This window comes from Anoplopoma fimbria, chromosome 18 (genome assembly GCF_027596085.1).
Source record: "Anoplopoma fimbria isolate UVic2021 breed Golden Eagle Sablefish chromosome 18, Afim_UVic_2022, whole genome shotgun sequence".
Classification (NCBI taxonomy): domain Eukaryota; kingdom Metazoa; phylum Chordata; class Actinopteri; order Perciformes; family Anoplopomatidae; genus Anoplopoma; species Anoplopoma fimbria.
Genome location: NC_072466.1, coordinates 14,227,112 through 14,247,362, shown reverse-complemented (window position 1 = coordinate 14,247,362; position 20,251 = coordinate 14,227,112). Strand labels below are relative to the sequence as shown.

Sequence of the window (20,251 nt, the reverse complement as noted above, 5' to 3'; positions counted from 1 at the left end):
GTTATTATTTATGCCCGTTATTATTTATTATTTGTGCACTTCAATGTAGATTTACAAACTAAGAATCAGGGGATTCCAAGGAGCAATAGACCCCTGTCAGCTTTGAGATTCCCCTTTTCTTCAAAGAGCTTTTGAGCAACCTCTATATAAATGTTTTTGGTTTTATGGGATTTTGAATATCTACATTCCATGATAACATAGCAATTTCTATCAGCTTATGAGGACCATGTCCTATATGATCAAAAGCTTCAGAACGGCTACGAAATTGACTTGAGCTGAGATTGTCTGGTCTAAAGTGACCATGTTTGCATGACTCCAGCGTGTTTTCATCTATTTTTAATCAGCCAAGGAAGACAGAGAGCTCGTCGGAAGCATGGTGAAATGTGGTTTTGTTGGTGAATCACTGCATCAGCAAGTTGTCTCACAGATCAAGCTTGAAACCTGCCTCCTTCCTTTCAATTGCGTTAGAAACACTGAGCATGTGCGTTTGCATGCAGTATTTATGAGGGGGGTTTTCTGTGTGACAATTAATCACACTTCCTTTCTACTTGTGCTATCATCACTGAAGCTGGAGCCGGGCCCGAGCATCAGGGGGTGAACATATACTGAATGCACACACGTACACACAGACAAGAAGAGATTGGTGGAGATTTATGCAATCTGGGTTGAACGGTACCTTCTCCTTTCTAATATCTATTTTGTTCAAAAACGCCCCCAAATCCAATCAGAGCGTGTCCGTATCCTGGCCAACCATTGGCTAGGCCCTTCCCACGACCCTCCACCCCCAACTCTATCATATGAAGTCTGCAATCAAAAACATAACAACTCCAATGTCTCCTCAGGACAACCAACGTTATTTCTGGTGAAGAAATGTTCAACGTTTGTGTCCACGTGTAGTGGGGGCGGATGGTGCGATTGGGAGGCGGCAGATGAGGAGTGTGTGTACATATATATATATATGTATACGGATAGGTGTGTGTGTACGTGCCCTTATGTGCATGCTTGAACGGGGTCCAACTCCAGTGCTGGGTGCTGTGATGTCATCCACCCACCTCGCCGCTGTGTTTTCACACCAGCGTGAGTCACATTGCTCCAGAGCTCTTCGTGGGGAGGTGTGTGTGTGTGCGTGTGTGCGCATACAGTGCCAAATGGGGGGTATTTTGAATTTGAATTCTGTCTATGCTTCTGCCTTTTCAAACATATCTTAAAAGAGTTCCTGCACTCTACAAAGGGAGCCTGGGATCGCGAGGATCATAGTGCAGCGCAGCTTTTGACAGGCAGCTTGGATGTTAGTCCTCTGAGAAACCACCTGTGTCTTTTCCAAATTCAGAGATGGATAACAATGTATATAGAAATGTATCTATATATATACATAGTCATCTCTAGCAGTGCACTTTCTTTAATATATAAGTCTCCTAATAAGTAATACATATATGGTAATGGAGTTTGCATGGAGCATGCACATAACTCACATTCCCATGAGACAGGCCTGTCTGTCGTCGTTGCCAAAGAAAAACTGGAAATGTGAACTGTGGAGAAAGACTTCCACAAAGTTGCTTTAGCTGCATAGGAAATATACCAGCTACATTTCATTAACAAAAAATAAAAATAAAAAACAAAAAACAACTGTGGATAAAGGTACAAGTCTGCCTCTCTATTGATGAATTGCTGAATTCTATTCAACAGATTCAATAGGCTTCTTGCATACAGTTGAAGCTGCACCCATAAACTAAACACATAGTAAATAATTGATGAGTTACAGTTCCTTAGTCTTGTCTTTGCTATGTTTGTTTTAGCAACTTGCATTCATCTTGGCTGACATGTTCAATGAAGTGGTCTATTTGTCGAGCTCTAAGTGCTTCAAACCGAGTACGTCTGACCAATCAATTAGACGGGTAAGAAAAAAAACATCTATAGTTGTTATGATAATGAGTCACCTTCAACCAATCATCCGTCCATCGTTTCATCTTGTGCTATCATCAGGTCAAATCTGAATCTCGTCCAATACGTTTATGATGAAAAACCTGAAAGAATAATGACGTTTCCTTTATTTGTAGTGCTAATTAACAATTGTTAGCATAAAAACACACTATGCTAAGATATAGGAAATTTAGCATATAGCATTTGATGATATCTTTTAGGCATGCGTGGTGCATAGAGTATCCCCTTTGCTAAAAAGTCTTTAACAGGATGCAAAAGTTGTCCATCTCTGAGCATTTACTTTATAGTGATTTGACTGAACATCAGTTGCTGTTCTCCTGTCCATCCTAAAATGTCTACCAATCCCTCAGCCTAGCGAATAAAGCCTGCCAGTTTATTCTCACAATAACGATGTACAACAAAACACTAATTGCACACACACTCCAATCAAGGCACCGCGGTCTCCACTTACGAAAAACAAGCGCATCAAATTCTGTCTATTTTAAGAGCACACTGTCTCCATAATGCCTCTTAGTAAAGGGGACAAAAGAGCCAGTGTATGAGAAAACAACTTGTCGCCTTTCTTCATGTCAATCTCTATTATTGCAGGGGCGCCGCTTGAGTGGAACTTTGTGAATGGGGCCCATTCTTTTCATTCCGCTGCTTCCAGGGGCAACAGAGCCAGGAATTCCACCGCTCTCCCTCTCTAGGTTACAGCGGTCATGTATCCTATAGGTGGTCGCCCCACGTCTGTCTTCACTACTTGACATCTTAATATATCTCAGATGTAATGTAGTCGGCTGCTGCAGAGTCCCCATCAGATATGATAGCATAATGTTTGATGCTGTGATGTAAAATGCATGCCATAATAGTAGGGGTCAAAGACTGAGCTTCAAAAAACACCCTCCCTCGTTAAGATTCCTTCTTTCTGCACAGATCAGTCTGTCATACCGCCAAGAGAGAACATCAAAGATAAAAGTAGAGGTACAGGCCAAAGTGTAGTGCAAAGACAGGCCCTGTAACTCATGAAATTAAGGGCCTCCACAAGTGGGAACATTATAGTTTTTTTGGCAATTACTTCAGACAAAGGAAGTTTTAAGTATGTAATATGTCAAAGTTGTAAAAGTATATTCAAGTAACAATTAGTTGAAAAGACACTGACATATGCTGTTTTGCATTGCGCAAAGTAAATGGATGAGCTACTCCCAATTACAAAATATTCAAAACACGTTGGTTTAACAGCTCCAGGAAGATTCTGGAAAACCTAACAAAGACACAAACAAGAAATGAATAAGAATATAAGGTTCTTTGGAGAAACCTTTGGCTTCCTCTTTGTTAATGTCTAATTGGCTATAGAAAAAAAAGTCACAGTTTCATTGATGCCCATCAGGACACATACTGTATCTTATACCGTACAAAACAGAAAAGTTGTGTTTTTTGATACTGACTGCAAAACAGTATATTAGGAAAAAGACATTGCGATTCATATGTTGTTCCAAATTGGGACATGGTTAGTGTTTGATTGCATTCTAATGAAACAAACATGATACAATACAATTTATAGTACATACAGTATGTGATTAGTATGGAACTGGAACACAGTTTTTGACTTAATAAGACCTGTGTCCCAATTCCAATCTACATAGAAACTGTAACACACATTTTTTTATGCAGTATACCATACATTCACACTGAAAAAGTTACATTTTGAATGGACAATACAATGGAAATGGAGGCTATTTCATCGATACATTTTCAAGTTTGAATTGAGGTTGATTACCAGATTTGTATCTTTTATAATTTCCTGATGGTCAAAAATAGTAAAGTACATTTGTATGTTGTGCACAAACTGCCAAAGAAATATAAAAGTATACTATGAAGATTGGTAGGGATGCACCATAGTATTCGGAGTCGATACAGGACTTATACTGACAATAAGCTGATGGAGTATCGACCATAACATGACCCAGAGACATTAAATATGATTTTTTTTTGGTCCATTTTATTTTAAAATTCAGGGTTTCCATTATCAGTATTGTATTGAATCGGTACTCTGCATCAGAAAATACCTTAGTTTAAGGTGTCAGATTCAACAATAAGTTGGATTGGTGCATCTCTAAAGATTAGTACATATAGTACTGTATGTACTAATATAGTATATACATTAGTTGGTTGAATAAAATAGGTTCATAGCTAAGGTGTTTCTTCCCTTCACAGTCTTTTAATTTTAGTTTAACACTAAGGGATAATGAACTAGATAGTGAGTTTTGAGAGTAAGAAATGTCAGCAGCTGGTGAAGTGTTTGTTACATCATTAGCAAACACAAGGAAGGACAAACACACGCGCGCACACACACACACACGCACGCACGCACGCACGCACACACACACACACACACACACACACACACACACATATTTTAAGAGGTTAGTCTGCCTCTGCTCTGAACAGGGGCTTGTCTTATGAATGGTGGATCAATGTGCCATTCATGTTTTAATCTAATAATGAAGTAGTAGAAGTTGAGGGTGTTAAGAGAGATCCTATTATATTGTTCTCATAAATAAAAACAGATTTAAGACAAAGGACACTTCTCAGGCAGTATAAACCTCATTATTCCACCACTAGATGAATAAAGTGTTATGAAGTTGACATTATTTTACCATTATTTTATTGGCATAACAAACATTACATTTTCTCTGTCATTTATCGTTGGTGACGTTTCTTCTCTACGCTTTAAAACCACACTGAATTTAAACCCAATTAAACTACTTGAGCTAATCCTGGGGGAGCAGTTTTTCACCAGAGAACAATTCAAACCACCCACACAAATATCCGCCCCTTGACAGAATGGGGTGGGTAGTGTGAGGAACCACAGAGCTACAGGAATAGAGAGGTTTTAATGGCGGTAATCTCTTTTCCTTTGTCTTTATTAGATTGTTATGTAATCCTCGATGACATTTTAGAATAATGGATGCACAAGTGGAAAGTGGAAATGAAAGGAAAGCAGAGGTAAATGTGGAGAGAGTGAGTGAATGAAGATGAGAATATGAACAACCTTCACTAGGATTAAAATGAATAATTATATAGAAGAAAAGACGGACAGATAACAAGGTTGTAACTATTCGCAGGTGATTATGTGGGAGAGCAAGACGAATTCCTGTGACTCCAATACTATTCACCCACTCCTTGTGTGTTGGTACCTGCTGATCTGCTTTAATTAGGGCAGTGTTAATTCTCTTATATAATTAAAATATAATGCTGACATAATTAATGCATGTGAGGAAAGCAAGCAGGTGGAATTTGCAACGGTGGGCTTAAAGCATTGAAGTTATTATCAGTCTTTTCACATGCATGCATTACATGCGTCATTGTTGTTGTCCATCCCTAACCGCCATTCATTAAGACTTTTTAAATAAGTTGTTTGTGACATTTCCACCCACAGTGAGTGAATTGTAATTCGCCCACTGTGCGGTACATCCACAGCATCAAATGGCAGTGAAGGTTAGCAAGCAGCCGATAAAGCATTCAAACATCTGGCAGCTAAAGTAACATACACTTTGTGGAGTTGGTGCAAACCAAAACAGGGAAAAAAATGTGAGTGAATAATGAAACTTGTTGGACATCTTTTTTTTTTGGTCAAACTCCTGTTTCCAAGGTCAAGAATGAACATTTAAGCTCAATATTGGATGTTTCTAAACTCTGCAGTTACATGGGCTGCAACACAATATAACTGTGTCTTATTATGATGTCAGCGTTATCTTGTCAAGTCGCTTCTGATGGCTGTCCAGTTATTTTGCTATAACCTGGATGCAAACTGCAATAGATGATGCAATGGCAGCTAGCGGAGTTTCATCATGCGCAGTCTTCATCAACACCCAAACCTGCCACACAAGCACCAGTTGCTCGAGGAGAAAAAGCCCTCGCTGAAAAAGCCTATGCGACTCTGTTGCCAGAGCAACGCTCTCCCTCTCTCCCATCCTTTCCACCAGCTATTTGCCCGTGTGCTCTCCTTCGTCGAGACTCTCGCGAGACTGCGCCGCGTACTTACGGGACGGCTCCGACTCGTATCGCGAGAGTTGAACCCATAGTTTGAGAGGCGGTGACCTCATCGTCGTCGCGAAGGCGGAGCGAACCGCTGCAACTTTGGATGAACTTCTGATTTGAACAAACCGGGAGGCGGTCGGCAGAGTGCGCGGACAACAACAGGCACGGAACCGGGAGAGATTCAGAGGTGGTTTTTTTTTTTTGTTTTTTTCCCCCTGCTACGTCTTCAATGTCGGTTCCTTTTATCTGTACCGGCCCTGACGGTGTACCGTGCGTGTGCGTGCCGGTGACTGAGCAGCGGGAGCGTTATTTCTCCTCTCCGACACGCCGGCAAGGTGGACGTTATTAAAGGTGAGGGCGCTCTCCTCTCCCGGTGTGTCCTCCGACCGACACACCGGCGACCACCACACCGTTAGTTTGAGGTTAACAGGCGGGTTGTGAATGGTTCACTGTGCGAATAAAACGTACCAGTAAAAAAAAACTACACTTAAAAAAAGTTGAGCGAGCGCGCCGCCTTATTTTCTAGCTGATGTGTGTTTTTAACCAGCTCGTGCACCGACCACGTCGTTAGCTAAACAAGTCTTTTTTTTCTCCAGCAACCATCGATGCCTCTCCACTAGACACCCCACAGTTTGAATAGTAGACACCGTGGCTCTTAAAGAAACAGGAAACTCTGCAGAATGGCCATCAGATAAAGGTAATTGTTGTTTGTGTAATGGGGATGGCTTGCTGCTGTCGTTCCTGCGGGTTTCCTGTTCCATCTCAACCTCGCTGTCCCATCTTTTCACTCGTGAACGACGACACTTGTGCTCTTCTCTGTCCAGCTCTTCGTGCAAAGTCATGATTGTTGCAGTGCAATGTGTTGTCATTGCATTGCTGTCCTTTTGCATGGGATTGTTTGGACATTTTGCAGGGATTCCCCCCCCAAAAAATCCTTCAGTGTTTTTTTTTTTTTTTTTTTGTTGCAGGGAAAGTTTTATGGATTGTTCCTCTGCATACCAGACTTCTAGGTTATTAAAATGTTATTCATTATGCATAATCTTTTGAAGAAGAAAAACAATGCACTTGCCTAGGGGAACTTGCAGGAAATCAAGTATCAACTTAAGGCATCATTTGTACCCTAGTGCTCTGCCAAAACACATTCTCATTAATCAAAATGGCCGTCTATGTAGACTACTCAGATTTGAATAGTGATGTAACAGTGCTACATTTAAGTGATGAAAATGCCATAAAGGCCACGGCCACAAAATAAACAAGCTTTACTCTTTGAGTTAAACTCGGTAATGTTTTGGGTTAAAGTACTCACTATATCATTGGATTATATGCAAGTTTGTTTGTCCATGTGTCTGAGCTCTCCTCTGCCCTAATGATACCCGTAAGAGGGATTCTTATTGTAAGTACCCCCTCTCCACCCCTCCTGCAGCTACCCTGTCTTCTGTTATTGCTGCCATCTCAACCTGTGGAGTCCGTCCCCAGGCTACCAGCTCCAGCCTCCCAGGGGGCTTACACACACACACACACACACACACACACACACACACACACACACACACACAGAGAAAAACACATTGCTTCCTCCTTTGACAAGTCCTAAATGGACACGTCAGAGAGATCTCATCTCTATTCACCGGGTGGCCGGGGCGGGTCAGATTCTCAACTTGAAACACAACAGCAGCATCATCTCTGAGACAGCATTTCAACTGCTTTGTCCGCTTTGCTTTTGGCAACTGCGGCTGCTGTGTCGAACCCACCCCACCACCTCCAAAACTCTCCTGTGTTAGCACTGCAGTCGAACATCTCTCATTCAATCAGCCCCCCCCCTTGGTGGTGCTTGTGAATACCAAGGCTGAGCAGATCTGGAGGCTGTGTTTCATTTATGATATTAAGTAGGCTATTGGAATTGGGTGTGTAGGTGGAGGCGCACACATGTTTCGTAAGACACGTGTCTGCCGATTTAAAGGGAAGATGGAAGAGGAAAGGGAAAGGGAAAAGTTGTCAGGGTTGCTGATGAGCAGCTAAATGATTATGAAAGGGCTTTTGGGATGTAGAGCAGCTGAAACCTCTCTGTAGGTGTTCCTGGAGTTAGCTGAAACCTTGTCCTTGGAAGGGCTTCAACGCTCTCCAGGGTAAACACAGTAGGGCCTCTTATTGGGACTTTCAAAAGAAGATTTTTCCCAGGGCCTTAGTTGGTGCTTGCAAGCAAAAATATTTAGCTTTGAATTTGTATCAGACACACTGTGATCTTGGATGTGGTCAGCCTTTCAAAAACCGTCTCATGTGTAGCCTAGGCCTATCTGGAACAGGAAAGGCTTTTGGCAGCATGCACAGAGAAGAAATCTGGCAAATGCAAAGTCCGGGAAAAAGAGGACGTTTCAATCTCAAAGCCGGGCTGCTTGCACCCTCGCTGTCTACATGCAATGCATTGTGCGGAAATAAGCTGAAAATAGGGGTCATACCTGTTTACGGTCTCCCACGCTAGCCTCGCCATGCCCCCTTACCTTATCCGGCTAGGTGGCTACTTTCTATCATCTCTGCCTTGTCCTCCCACTCTGTCGCTGCTTCTTTACTCTCCACCTCCCACCCTTTCCTCCTCCCTTCTGCCAGCCGACAGTGTCGTCTTGCTTCCTTCCTGTTATGGAAAGCATGTCAAGACTCTGACATTCTCATCATTTCTGTCAAGATTCCTCACATTATCTATCGTTCGGTCTTTCTCCTTATCCCCCTCCCTTTCGCTGGTTTTAATTTCTCCTTTCCCTTCCCTGTGTTTCTGTCTCCCTCCCCTTCTTCTCTGTCTCCCTGCATGCTGGAGATTGGAATGTAAGTTAACTCTGTGTAAGGTTCTTAGAGTGGGCTGTCTCATGAGAAATACCAGATCAAGAAATACTTAATAACAGTGAATAGATCACACTGCGGGGCAGAATGATTTAATAAAACTACCAAGCCCTGGTTGATTAGGGTTTTCCCCAAATAGAAAATTCAAAGGTGGCCCTATTGCTCAAATACAATGCAGAGTTTTCTTTTAACTTCAACCTGAAAATAAGGACACCTATTTCAAAAGTGTTTCAAAAGCAGAATCACTCCCGGATGCCTCATGAATGCTACGCCAGCCAATTAGTTCTGACCATTCTAAGCACAATTCACATAACAAACAGGACATTGTATATTTGTATGGTCTGACAGTGGGCAGATACATGATGAAAAGGTATTGTGATGGAAGGGAGAGTCAGCGTTCTGTTGTTATGGATCAACAAGTTCCTCTCTCAAGTTGCGACTCTCCTGTGAACAAATTGGTGGTTGCTTGTAGTGAAGGCTGATGCTGCAAACAGGATGATAGAAATGCATTTACTTGTGAGGTTCTTGCTCTGAGGCCGGCCTTAAAAAACAGAATAGAAAGCTGCAAACTCATAACTCTGATGCTAATGAGTTCATTTAAAAGGACATCAACTTAGCTGTCTTTGTAAATGCCCTATTGGTTATTTTTTCCCAATTAAAGTGGAAAACACACCATTTTTGGGGTCTTTCCCTTGAGTGAAAATATTGAGTTGCACTATGAATGTGTAATGAAAGTTGGCTTATGAAACTTATTAAACTACTATCCTACAAACATTACTAAAAGTAGACCCATAGTGGCTTCTCAAATGCAGGAAAAAGCCGATAGCTGTGTTTTATGACCTGCTTTACACTTTTGGATATGCTGTTTTATAATAAACCAGTTTTTGTAACTCATCATTTTTTTTTTACTAGTAAGAGAACATCATGAAGTATGATTTGATGGATTACTTTGTTGGAATAAAGTGTGTGTGATTTAGTTTCATAAATGGATAATTAAGTGGCTGAACTATTTGTTAGAGAGAACGTTAAACTGTTAAGTAAGTTAAAGTGACAGTTGAAGGATTTCTTTTCCTACCTGTCTGCCTGTCTTGCATTGTTGACAATGAGCTCACAGTGTTGCATAAATATATATATATATATATTGGAGAAAAAACTTTTGTGGGGAGAAATATACTGAAAACGGATCAGATCAAAGCAAAATCAGCTGTTCATACGACTGCAAAGGCCTATTTCTAGATAAAATAATGCGTGGAAAAGTTTGTGGAGAATTGCTTTCTAAAAAAAAAAGATTTCTTGTTTATAAAGTCCCAAGTGTATGGAGCCATTAAAACGATGATGTAGGTCCCTGCCTACCTGGTGGCGGCTGCGTAGCACATCAGCCGCTATCGGAGCCCAATTCCACCGATAATGATAAATATCCCATCTGTGCCAACCTCTAAATATTATCAAGACGAACCATCTGTTTCACCATTAAGAATCTCATTTCTGGCTGTGCATTTACATTTCATAGAGCCACCTGTCTAGAATGGTAACACAGCCAGGTGAACTTGATAGTTGGGCATGCCTGGTTATTTTGATAAGATTTCAGAATCCAGAAAGTATTTTTCAATATTTTGTTCTGGAAGACCCTAGTGCAGCGTTGTTAGAAAGCATAGGTCTGTGTGCTCTGGCACTTTTGAAGTGCAAGCCAGCATATTGTTTTCACTCAACTAACAGCCATTGTGGCGTTTTCTCTGATATGTGAAATTGCATATCTCTTTTGATCCATAGTCTTTTGCAAAGGATAAATCGGGAACCCTGTTGAGGCTTTCATCGGCTGTGTCAGGGCCTTTCATAGCAGCCAGGGAAGGAAAGAGAGGGCACAAGAAGCACCAGTTAATTTTAGCTGTTCCACCTGAGGTGAGGGGACTTAAAAGCTAAATCTTCCTTGAATTGGATCCCTTTATCTTTTCTTTTTTTTTTTCAAATGTCTCCTCTTTGTCTGATGAAAAAACTTCTTAATTAGGACAGTAAAATTGGATTATAGCCTGTGAAAGCAGAGTGGATTACATGAAAAAAAAGCCCAGATTTCAGTTGTGACAGATGAGCAACAAATCTATAAAAACATCATGAAACAATGACTAAGCAGGCTAATCCATGCAGAAGTAAACAGAAGGAACATACTGTACAGATGGAGAGCCCCGAGGGAGAAAGAGCAGCCTGACAGCCTGGATATTATCAGAACCGTGCTTAAATACTGTCAGCATTAGCTAAGCTAGCGATCCTCATTTTTTTTACAGTAGCACCAGCCGGGGCGGACCCTTATCACCAGTTAAAGCCTAAACTTTTGCAAAGATGGAAAGACTATGAACAACAGAAGCAGCGGTACAACTTTTCTGATACGGATTCCGACACCTCAACTGTGTGTATCTGCCAATACGAGTCCTGACGATACTGTTGATACAAGTTAACCAAGATGGCTCCAAGTTTCTATCCAAAACATACACCCTCCCTCTAGTCTATTAAAGCTTATTTAGGACATACACACATTGGAAACCCATTGCCCGAGAACAGCAGATTGATATAGCTTCACCTTTTTGAAGTTTATTTTTTTTAACCAAGGCAGAACCCACGTTTTTATTACCTCTCAATTTATCTTATTCAATGTTGACCTTGGTTTTTACCTTCATGTGGCCGTCTTTTAACCCCTTTTAGGATAAAAAAATGTTTTTTGATATTAATGCGGTAGATTCAACACATATTCTCTCTGTGATTAGGCTCCTGGGATATAATGTACCACAGGTCTGACACAGCACAGCAAACGTATATAATACATATTGGAATACTATGCCATTGAATAAATGTAGGATCGTTATAACGTTGTTCTTCTTGCCCTTCAAGCTGTACATGCTGCTCTTCTTAATCTCTAAGATGCTCTTACATGCTAGTAAAGTGTACGTTGATGGGTTAACTTTTTATTTAATAAAAAAACAAAAAGAAAATCGTTGATGGGTTAACTTTTTATTTAATAAAAAAACAAAAAGAAAATCTAATCGGCTGCACCATCACTGCGACGGGAATCATACAACTGTTGTTAAAAGCTGTCAACAACTCTGCGAAGGTATTTTTATACAGTGAGTGTGATTCTGTGATTTATTTGTGATCCGTTGCAAATTGTTTGCAGAACTGGGAGAAGGGTCACAACGTTACAACCGTCTGGTTTGAACATTCTGGTGCAGGTGGAACATGTGTTCCTTAATCTGCATCAAAAATGGATTTGTGTGTGTAATGAATGGTTGTCTCAGGATATTTTCCTCCCGTAGACACCATGATGACACCGCAATGATGCGACTGTGTACAAGAACTGTAAATCTTATCCCCAAACATTGCCGAAATTCCCACCAACTGCCTTGCCATCTGTTTACAAGCAGACAGAGCTCTCAAATCCCTGTCTTTCTGGATGACTAAAAGGATGTTGCTGCTGTTGGCTGCCTGGGCTGGTATCACTGACAGAAGGGCTTTTTCTATTGGATTTGTTAATTGTTGCTGTGTCACCTGTGCCATTTTGGGAACCAGGTGGAATTTCTTATACAATTTGGTCTTTTTGACTCGCATAGAATTGATATTTGGTAGCTTCAGCTAATTCTATAATGTTACTGCTGACCTCACACTTGCAATAGTTTGGCGTAAACCCTGACAGAGTAAATGTATGCCAGGCAGACACGCAGCTGACAGCCTCGCAGCTGTTTTTATTGATGCAGGGTGTGAGTGGCTTTGTGTGTCCACTACAATGGCTGCTAACTCTCCCGGGTCGTGTCTAAAAGGTAGCCACAAGTTGCAAACCTCTCGTGAGATGGTTAGGATTAGGCATTGACATTAAAGGTAAGGGTTTGGATGTCTCTTCTGGAAGCGTGCCTCAAGAGTCTTTGCAGGTTTTTGCAACTTATGGGTAACCATCTAGACACGACCACTCTCCTGGACGGGTGCGTACTGGAGACTGAGTCTGAATGGATTCAACCTGTTTGTGCATTGTTATCGTTGCAGCTTTGTGGCTTGTTAGGCACTTCAACCACAGCACCCCAGCATGCAAAGCACAAATCTTGTTGGTTATTGGTTAATTATCGGTTAACAAGGGTCAAATATTGGTCCGAAGACACAAAATCTAAATAAGCATCCTCAGTGAGTATAAACTTTAACAGCTGAAACCATGGCAACAATGTCAAGTAGTGTCCATCACATTGCACGCTGAATCCAGGCCGATGAAATGAGCTAAATCTGAAACCAAACGATCACACTATCAAAGTTTAACAGAAATGCCCTTTAGTGTGCAAAACGTATGGTAATTTATGGAGGTATTAATTTTTTGATTGGAAAATAGTGAGTGAAGATTATTGCAGATGAGATGAAAGATAATGAAGAATGTTTTGCGATTTTGCAAGAACATTCTAGTAGGAGTCGAGGCACTTTTATCAAGGTTTTACCTGTAGAGGCGCTGTAATTAGACATTTTAGCCATTAAAGCCCTGTTCGGACAGGATTAGTTTTTTCTCTCAGAGATGTACTGTGATTTTATTCACGTCTGAAGCACACAAGGTTTTTCTCCCCCATATCTATATGCCATCTCTTTTCCTGGCATGCTTGTCGGCCTTTTTGATGATTAGAGGACCTTTTAACTGAAATAATTTAGGCCGAGGCCGACATCTTGTGATTTGCAAGATATTTTTGAGCTATTCCATCATCTCTGAATGTAAATGTAACATGGGTGTTGTGGGATGCAATGAAAGATTTTATTATTTTCAACAAGCCTGCTGGTGATGCATTTACACAGACTACCCTGGGAGAGTGGTGGTTATTATTTATAACTTGTTATAATTTTGCACTGGCTGACACGCTGTCCAGAACAATCCAGTTACCCAAGGAACAAAGCAAATTTTTATCACTCATATGCCCCCGGAACATTTGACCCATCCTCATGGGACTGTGTTGGCATCCAAGCATTCTGACGGCATTAGACATCCACTTAATTTGTTGCCTGAATTACTCAGATAAAAAAGAAATAAGAGCATGGTTAATTGTATTACATAATGCCTGAATTTCAGTTTGGGAAATAGCATTTTCTGGGTTCTGCATGTAGTGTAGACTCTGACTATGTAAAAGATTGATGAATGCAACAGACTCTATATAATACTATAGACTTTGTGTGCACTACTGTCTTCCTATCATTGAAAATGGAGGAGTGTGCTCCAAAAAATATGATCATCCACTTGAATAACTGATTTATTTATATATGCTACATTCATGCATGATTGGTATAATCAGACATTGCAATTTAGTCTGGAGGTTTTACTATTATTAAAATAAATTAATAGTTAGAATCTGACAAATGTTTAGATATTTAACAGGCTGGCTCTGTACTTTTATAAATTGTACGATTTCCTTTACAAACCCTTGCTTTTCTCATGTCGCTGTAGGGAAACCTTCTGACGACAGTCACACAAGTAGGCACAGGATGAAAGGAAGACGTATCCTGGTCATTGTTCGTCAACTGCTGGATGGAGTCGCCTCTCTGATCTAAAGGAAACTGTTACCACTTGAAGTTGGGAAAGCTGTCATCTGTTGACAGTAAGTTTCCTTTTTATGATCAAGTGCTGCATGCCAAAAATAAATCTATCAAAAAGTTGAAAAGCAGCTGCCTTTTTACGTGATGAAGAAGAAGATATGGGGAATGTTGTCTTCTTCTGTGTCATACCGAGATTTGCAGATTCGCCAAAGCGTGAAGAAGTGGTTCAGAGAGAGAAATCTGGCTTTTAAGTGAAAAGGCTTTATAGTGGTTTCACATCATTGAAATTGATTCATTAAGTGTGCTGTAATTGACAGTCTCTGTGATTACACTGTCAGTTTGAGTTCCCTTCCTTGGCTATACTCACCCACTGAGCCTCAGGAAACCAAACAGATAATCTTGTGGCCATGTTGTTGTGTCTGGTAATGCGGCAGCCTCATGTTAAGACACTGGAACACACGTTTAAGGCATAGATGTCATGTTGTACTCAATCATAATAAAAACACAGAAAACCGATTGCTGACAACAGCTTTAGTCACCATAGTTGATCATTGTTGTCTTGTTATAGATTAGTGATCTGACGAGGGTTAAGTTTCTAAAGCAGTTTGAAATCTCTTTAATATTTATGACTGAATAAGCCACGATCAAAATTAAAGTTATAGTTTCTAAGTTATTATTTATTAAGAGTTTAATATCAAAAACTGATTAAGCTAAGATGCCTAATCGAGACTGTGTCAAGTTGTATTCTATTTTATCCCAGTATGAATTGTGCTTTTAATTTACTACAGCAGGCTTTGAATATTTCCTGAGAGTATAGTAAAGGCTTCAGCCTCCTACGACCTTGAACAGAGTCAGCAGCAAATGGTTTTATGGATGTTTCTTGTTGCTATTTTGCTAACAGTGACTCTTGTGCTGATTGATTTCCAGAGTCTCTTTCTGTTTGACGGTTAGAAGTGCGTTCATGCTAGTGTTTGTGTTGAAGTATCCAGTTCAGTAAACAGTCAATCTACGATTTATGTGACAACACACTGGCTTAAAAGTATTATGGTACAAAATGGCATGAAGTCTGGATTAAAGACTGCTCTTACAAAAGATTAATTTGGTAACGATTGAAGGACAAATTAGGCACATTGAGTGAATTTTCCTAGATGACACTTAATTAAGAAAATAAGGCTCCAGCACTCGGACATTGTGCCAAAGAGAAAAAGAGCTCTGGTGCATCCTCGTAATCAAAGTCATCTTGCCTGGGTTTTGGCTCCAAGGAGGTCTTGGATCTGCCAGGAGAGGTAAACACATAAATCCATCCTGATGTACTGAGAGCAGCAGCTTTTGGATGAACCCTCAACCGTGTCCCTGCTTTGCAGATCCATGTACTGACACAAAGCCAGAGATACTGCTGATAGCAGGGAATTCCTCACTGACACTTGTTGGGATATGTTGCAGGACTGGACTTTGTTTTGTTATTTAGTTTCATTTGAGTTACTTTCATTTGTAGAAAAAATTGAGTTGTACAAAATGTCTGAAACTACTGTAAAATAACCTTCATAGTTTAGGCTTCATGTTGTGCGTTTGTCCGACCAAAGGTTCAAAACTCAAAGGCATTTCATTTACAGCTAGGTCAAACAAAAGCAGATCATCACAACTTTTCAGAAAGTTAGGTTTCGACTCATGTTGGCATTTTGATTGACAGATAACTTCAAGAAATAATAGATCGGTGAAGTTATTGATTCATTTTCTGTTAATCAACAAATTGATTCATCAGTTTTTCCAGTGCTTATTCTACAAAAAATAAACTAGGCTAGAAGATACGACTCAAGTTGGCCTGCAGATGATTATTTTATTTTTTTAAACCAGAAAATTTAGGTCACAGTGCCCAGACTTAAACATCTGGCTTGCAGGTGGTGGAAGCAGAAACCAAAACAGGAAAGTGGCCTGTCATGATCCTCAGTGCTCACTGCAACCTCTCTGCTCACTGTGCACATCCAAGAAAGTGCTTTGGCATGTAAGGTGATGGCCTTGAGAACCAGAGTTGAGTTTCCATTGTTTGCTTTAATAGATTTCAGTCTCGTGGCTTTACGGACCAAATGTTTGGTAATGTGCATCGACCTTTCTGTCGGTTCATCCCATCGTGCTTTTAGCTGGGTGTTCAGTTGCATGCTGCAGAATGTGTGAGAATGCTGTGTGTACACAATAGGGATGACCTCATTCTTTTCAACTTCATCCAAGCTCAACCTGATAACGAACAATGAAATCTGCATGCCACAGTGCCCGAACCTCCCCCCTCCTCACACTGCGTATGTATTGGTTTTTACCTCCCCCACATCTGAGGTGTGTATTTACCTTCTAGTTTACAGAGGTTCTTAAAATATTTACTCAGGGTTGAACGGGTTAATGATTATTGGGACAAGCAGGATTGGAACGTGTTGGGCTACAAACACTGGGGTATGGGGATCCGGCTCCAATGGCCTTTGTTGCTGGTGTCAGTCAGGGGATGCGATCCTAACCTCTCTCTGAACTTCTGCTCAGGGATGGTGAAAATCAAGTATCACCATCAATTTGACCAAATACCTGGAAACGGATATTGCAATGATATTGGAGGGGTTGACTGTTGGCGCTGTCAAAAAAATATTGACCCATAAATAATAAGTCATGTTGAAATAAAGGTAAATGCAAATCGTAGAACAGCTAGAGCTTTAAATTCAGGGGAAAAAAAGGTACAAAAAACTTGTAAACTGATAGAAAACATTATTTGCGCTTTCATTTTCTATCGCAGACTGGCAGAGTTAAGATGGCCTGTATTTTAGTGTCTTGATTTCTGTCTTTATAGATTAAAAGAGTTGCAACGATAAGTCGATTCATTTACAGGTCAATAGAAACATAACTATTTTGATAACTGATTTATCATATCAGATGTTTTTTCAAGCCAAAATCTCAAACATTCTCTGGTGCCTTAAATGTGAGTTTCAGCTGCTTCATAAAGGAGCAATATAAATGTCATCTTGGGCTTTAAGAAATGATGATGGGAACATTTTCACTGTTGGCAGTTCATAATTAATTAATGACATTAATTGATGATGAAACTAATTGTTAGTTGCAGCCCCTTTTTATAAAAGTGTCAAAGTGCATTTTTATAATATCCCAATGTTTACAAATCCATATTTTTCTTGCCTGCCAGTTACCTGCTGTCAGCAGAGAAAAAACCACCAGTCTTGACTCCTGGAGAAAGTGATGGCCCCCCCCCCACAACGGTTTCCTCTGCATCTGTCGCCGCCTCGTTACCCCGTCACTCAAATTGAGCGGGCCGCTCTATGGCGTTGTAGTGCTTTTGAAGGGTCATCGGAGGCGATTTTACCGCACGGAGCTTTGATCCATTCCAGTGGCGTTCTGACAACTTCTAGCTAATGCTTCCGCTGGGTCTCTGCAGCTGAGAGGAGGAAGGCTTGATCACTGGTTTATGGATGTGAGACGTGTGAGCTTAAGCAAGCTGTATATCATTAAGAAGTAACTGGCGCATGGGAGGAGAGTTGACTGCCTTAGCGGTTCAATCTAATGACATCAGGCCAGTTTGGAAGTAAAGTGGGCCCACAGGGTTGTTTTTAATAACGAGACTGCCCGAAGCCCTTTAACATCTCATAAAGCCCTTGGTGGGGTGGGGGTGGGGGGGCATGGTTGAGGAGAGGTCGAAATGAAGGGACTCACTTCAGCCTGCCTCTCTTGTTTTCTGTATTTTATGGTCTCATCACTGACATGCTGGTTTGAAAGAAAATGGTCTTTTTTGTTGCGCTTCTACTTTGCAGTCAGTGAGTAAGAGAACAGTCGGGGGGGTGTGTTATTGCTTCATGAATTCCTATGTGACAGGTTTGTGGCCGTGTGTTGGATTATATCAATGATTGCGAGAGGCCAGGTGTAGAGATTTAATGGGATATCGGATGACTTGAATAGCATGATTGTACTTGGACGTCACAATCTGCACCCGACATGAAAGGAGTATCCAGAGGGTTGTAGCTCAAAGCACCACTGGGTTCTCAGTGCTTCCTGATATGAGATTCAATAAGCTAATGTTGCCAGGCAACGGGTGCTATTCCACTTTTGGCAAGTATTGCTTAGTAACAAAATTTGTGTCCAAGAAGTAAAGGCAGAATCACAGGAAGGATCAATGATGGATACAACCCTGGAATCTAATCGTCCATTTTAGGAATTTATAGCAGCTAAAGTGTTAAACCCGCACTGAATGAAGTATATGACTACCTTTTGATGTTTTATTCAGTTGATTGAACTGGAAAAACAAATGTTGTAGGGAAAACATGAACACAATAAGCTGTTAGTCAATGCATGGTCTTCACATCATTTATTACATTTTTATTTCTAAAGCTGAATCCTCCACAAACATCCCCACAGGTTGTGTCAGAGCTGGAGCACTCTTGTATCACAATGCACCTCAGCCTGCGAAACGGCCAATGGTGCACTAGTGGGAGGCGGAGTAGGAGGAGAGGGGTAGTGTGAACAAGGCCTGCGGGGGTGGTGCTGCATTACATAACATCAGATGAACCCAGCTGTGCTGTGTTGTTCAACCCATGGGCGAAGTGGTGCCAGCCAGGCTGACTGATGAGTCCACCTGCGCCCCGTCAGAGTGGGTTCAGGATTAGTGTCCGGGTCAGTGAACGGATTGACCCTGAAAAGACGCATCACATGTAGTCCGTGCGGATCAGAGGCAAATTTTAAATGGGCAAAACATGAAACGGCGGCACGGACATCCTCTCTTCCGGCACTGTGTTGCCATGGCAGCACGGTTGTTGTGTTGTCAGAAACCTTGGAGTGTAATGATAATGCAGGGTTCTAACAACGGTAATTAGAAGCCATTTCTCTTTTTTTTTTTTTTTTTCTTTTTTTACATTTAAGCTTCTTCCTGTTGCACTTTCTTATCCCTATAGAGAGACTTTGCAGTGGAGCAATGCACCAAGAAAGAAATAACCTTTCATCATGTGTTGTAGAAAAAGGCAGCTTACTGTAGTTAGTACTATCTTCTCCCCTTGCGTTGGAAATGTGTTACACAGTGATTGTGGACAGGAACCTCTGTGGATACTCCGTTACCATTCATTTCCCCAGGCGGCTGGTGTGTTTGATTTGGCACACTCCGCAAGTAACATAAACCTTGAAAAAGCACTGAATAATATGCTGCAGGTGTCTTCCAGGAAGAGGCCTGTCACCGTGCACGCTCTATTTAAAAAGCCTGTATCACAGTTACTATCATTAAAAGCTCATCATCGTGCTCTCTCAGACCTCTGTAATTAAAGGAAGAGGCGTCTGTGCTTTAACTTGGACTCTGTGTCTCTGATGTGGCATTAGAGCTAGAAACACAGACAAACTCGTATTTACCATTTAATAGACGTTTGTTGTGAACAAACACAGGTGGACAGTCAAGCTCCCCGATACACATCGGTCACTACTGGACTATAACCCCTGAAAGGAATGTCAGCAGCACCGTCGGCTGTGATCTATTGGTGTCGAATAGCAATTTTTTGCAATTTGTGTAAATGTCCAAATCAAGAGGGTCAGCTCTTGATGTTTGTCGGGCCTGTTCAGTGAAAAGGTTTGAGTTTTTATATATATATATATATATATTATATATATATATATATATATATATATATTTTGCTGGTGTGCCTGTTGTATTGATGAGAATGTAAAAGGGAAAATATGAAGATTTACAAAGTTGCCAGTTTATTATCACATTTCTGTTATTTCAATGGCAATACAGCTCACTGGAATGTGGTGATAAGCACGCTATATACAAGAGAAAAAAAAATGGGACCACACAGACAGGCCTCAAGTGATTGATGGATGGATGAAACCGTGTTGCAACAATCTGTTAAGCGCTGCCTGCAAACACCCGACAGGAACTTCTGTTGGTTTTCCC

General features: G+C 40.9%; 1 protein-coding gene across 4 annotated transcripts in view; it reads left to right on the top strand.

The window, feature by feature from the left end:
* Positions 1–6,053: 6,053 nt before the first annotated feature.
* sipa1l1 (signal-induced proliferation-associated 1 like 1) overlaps positions 6,054–20,251 on the top strand; it is a 75,186-nt gene continuing 60,988 nt past the window's right edge. Inside the window, exons 1-2 of one of the 4 annotated variants that reach the window (XM_054618241.1) lie at positions 6,054–6,315; positions 6,561–6,661. The gene's annotated coding sequence lies outside the window, so the exon portion shown is untranslated. Of the gene's footprint in view, positions 6,316–6,560; positions 6,662–14,251; positions 14,397–20,251 lie in introns of those variants that run through there. The other 3 variants (XM_054618244.1, XM_054618242.1, XM_054618243.1) reach the window with 3 other exon arrangements.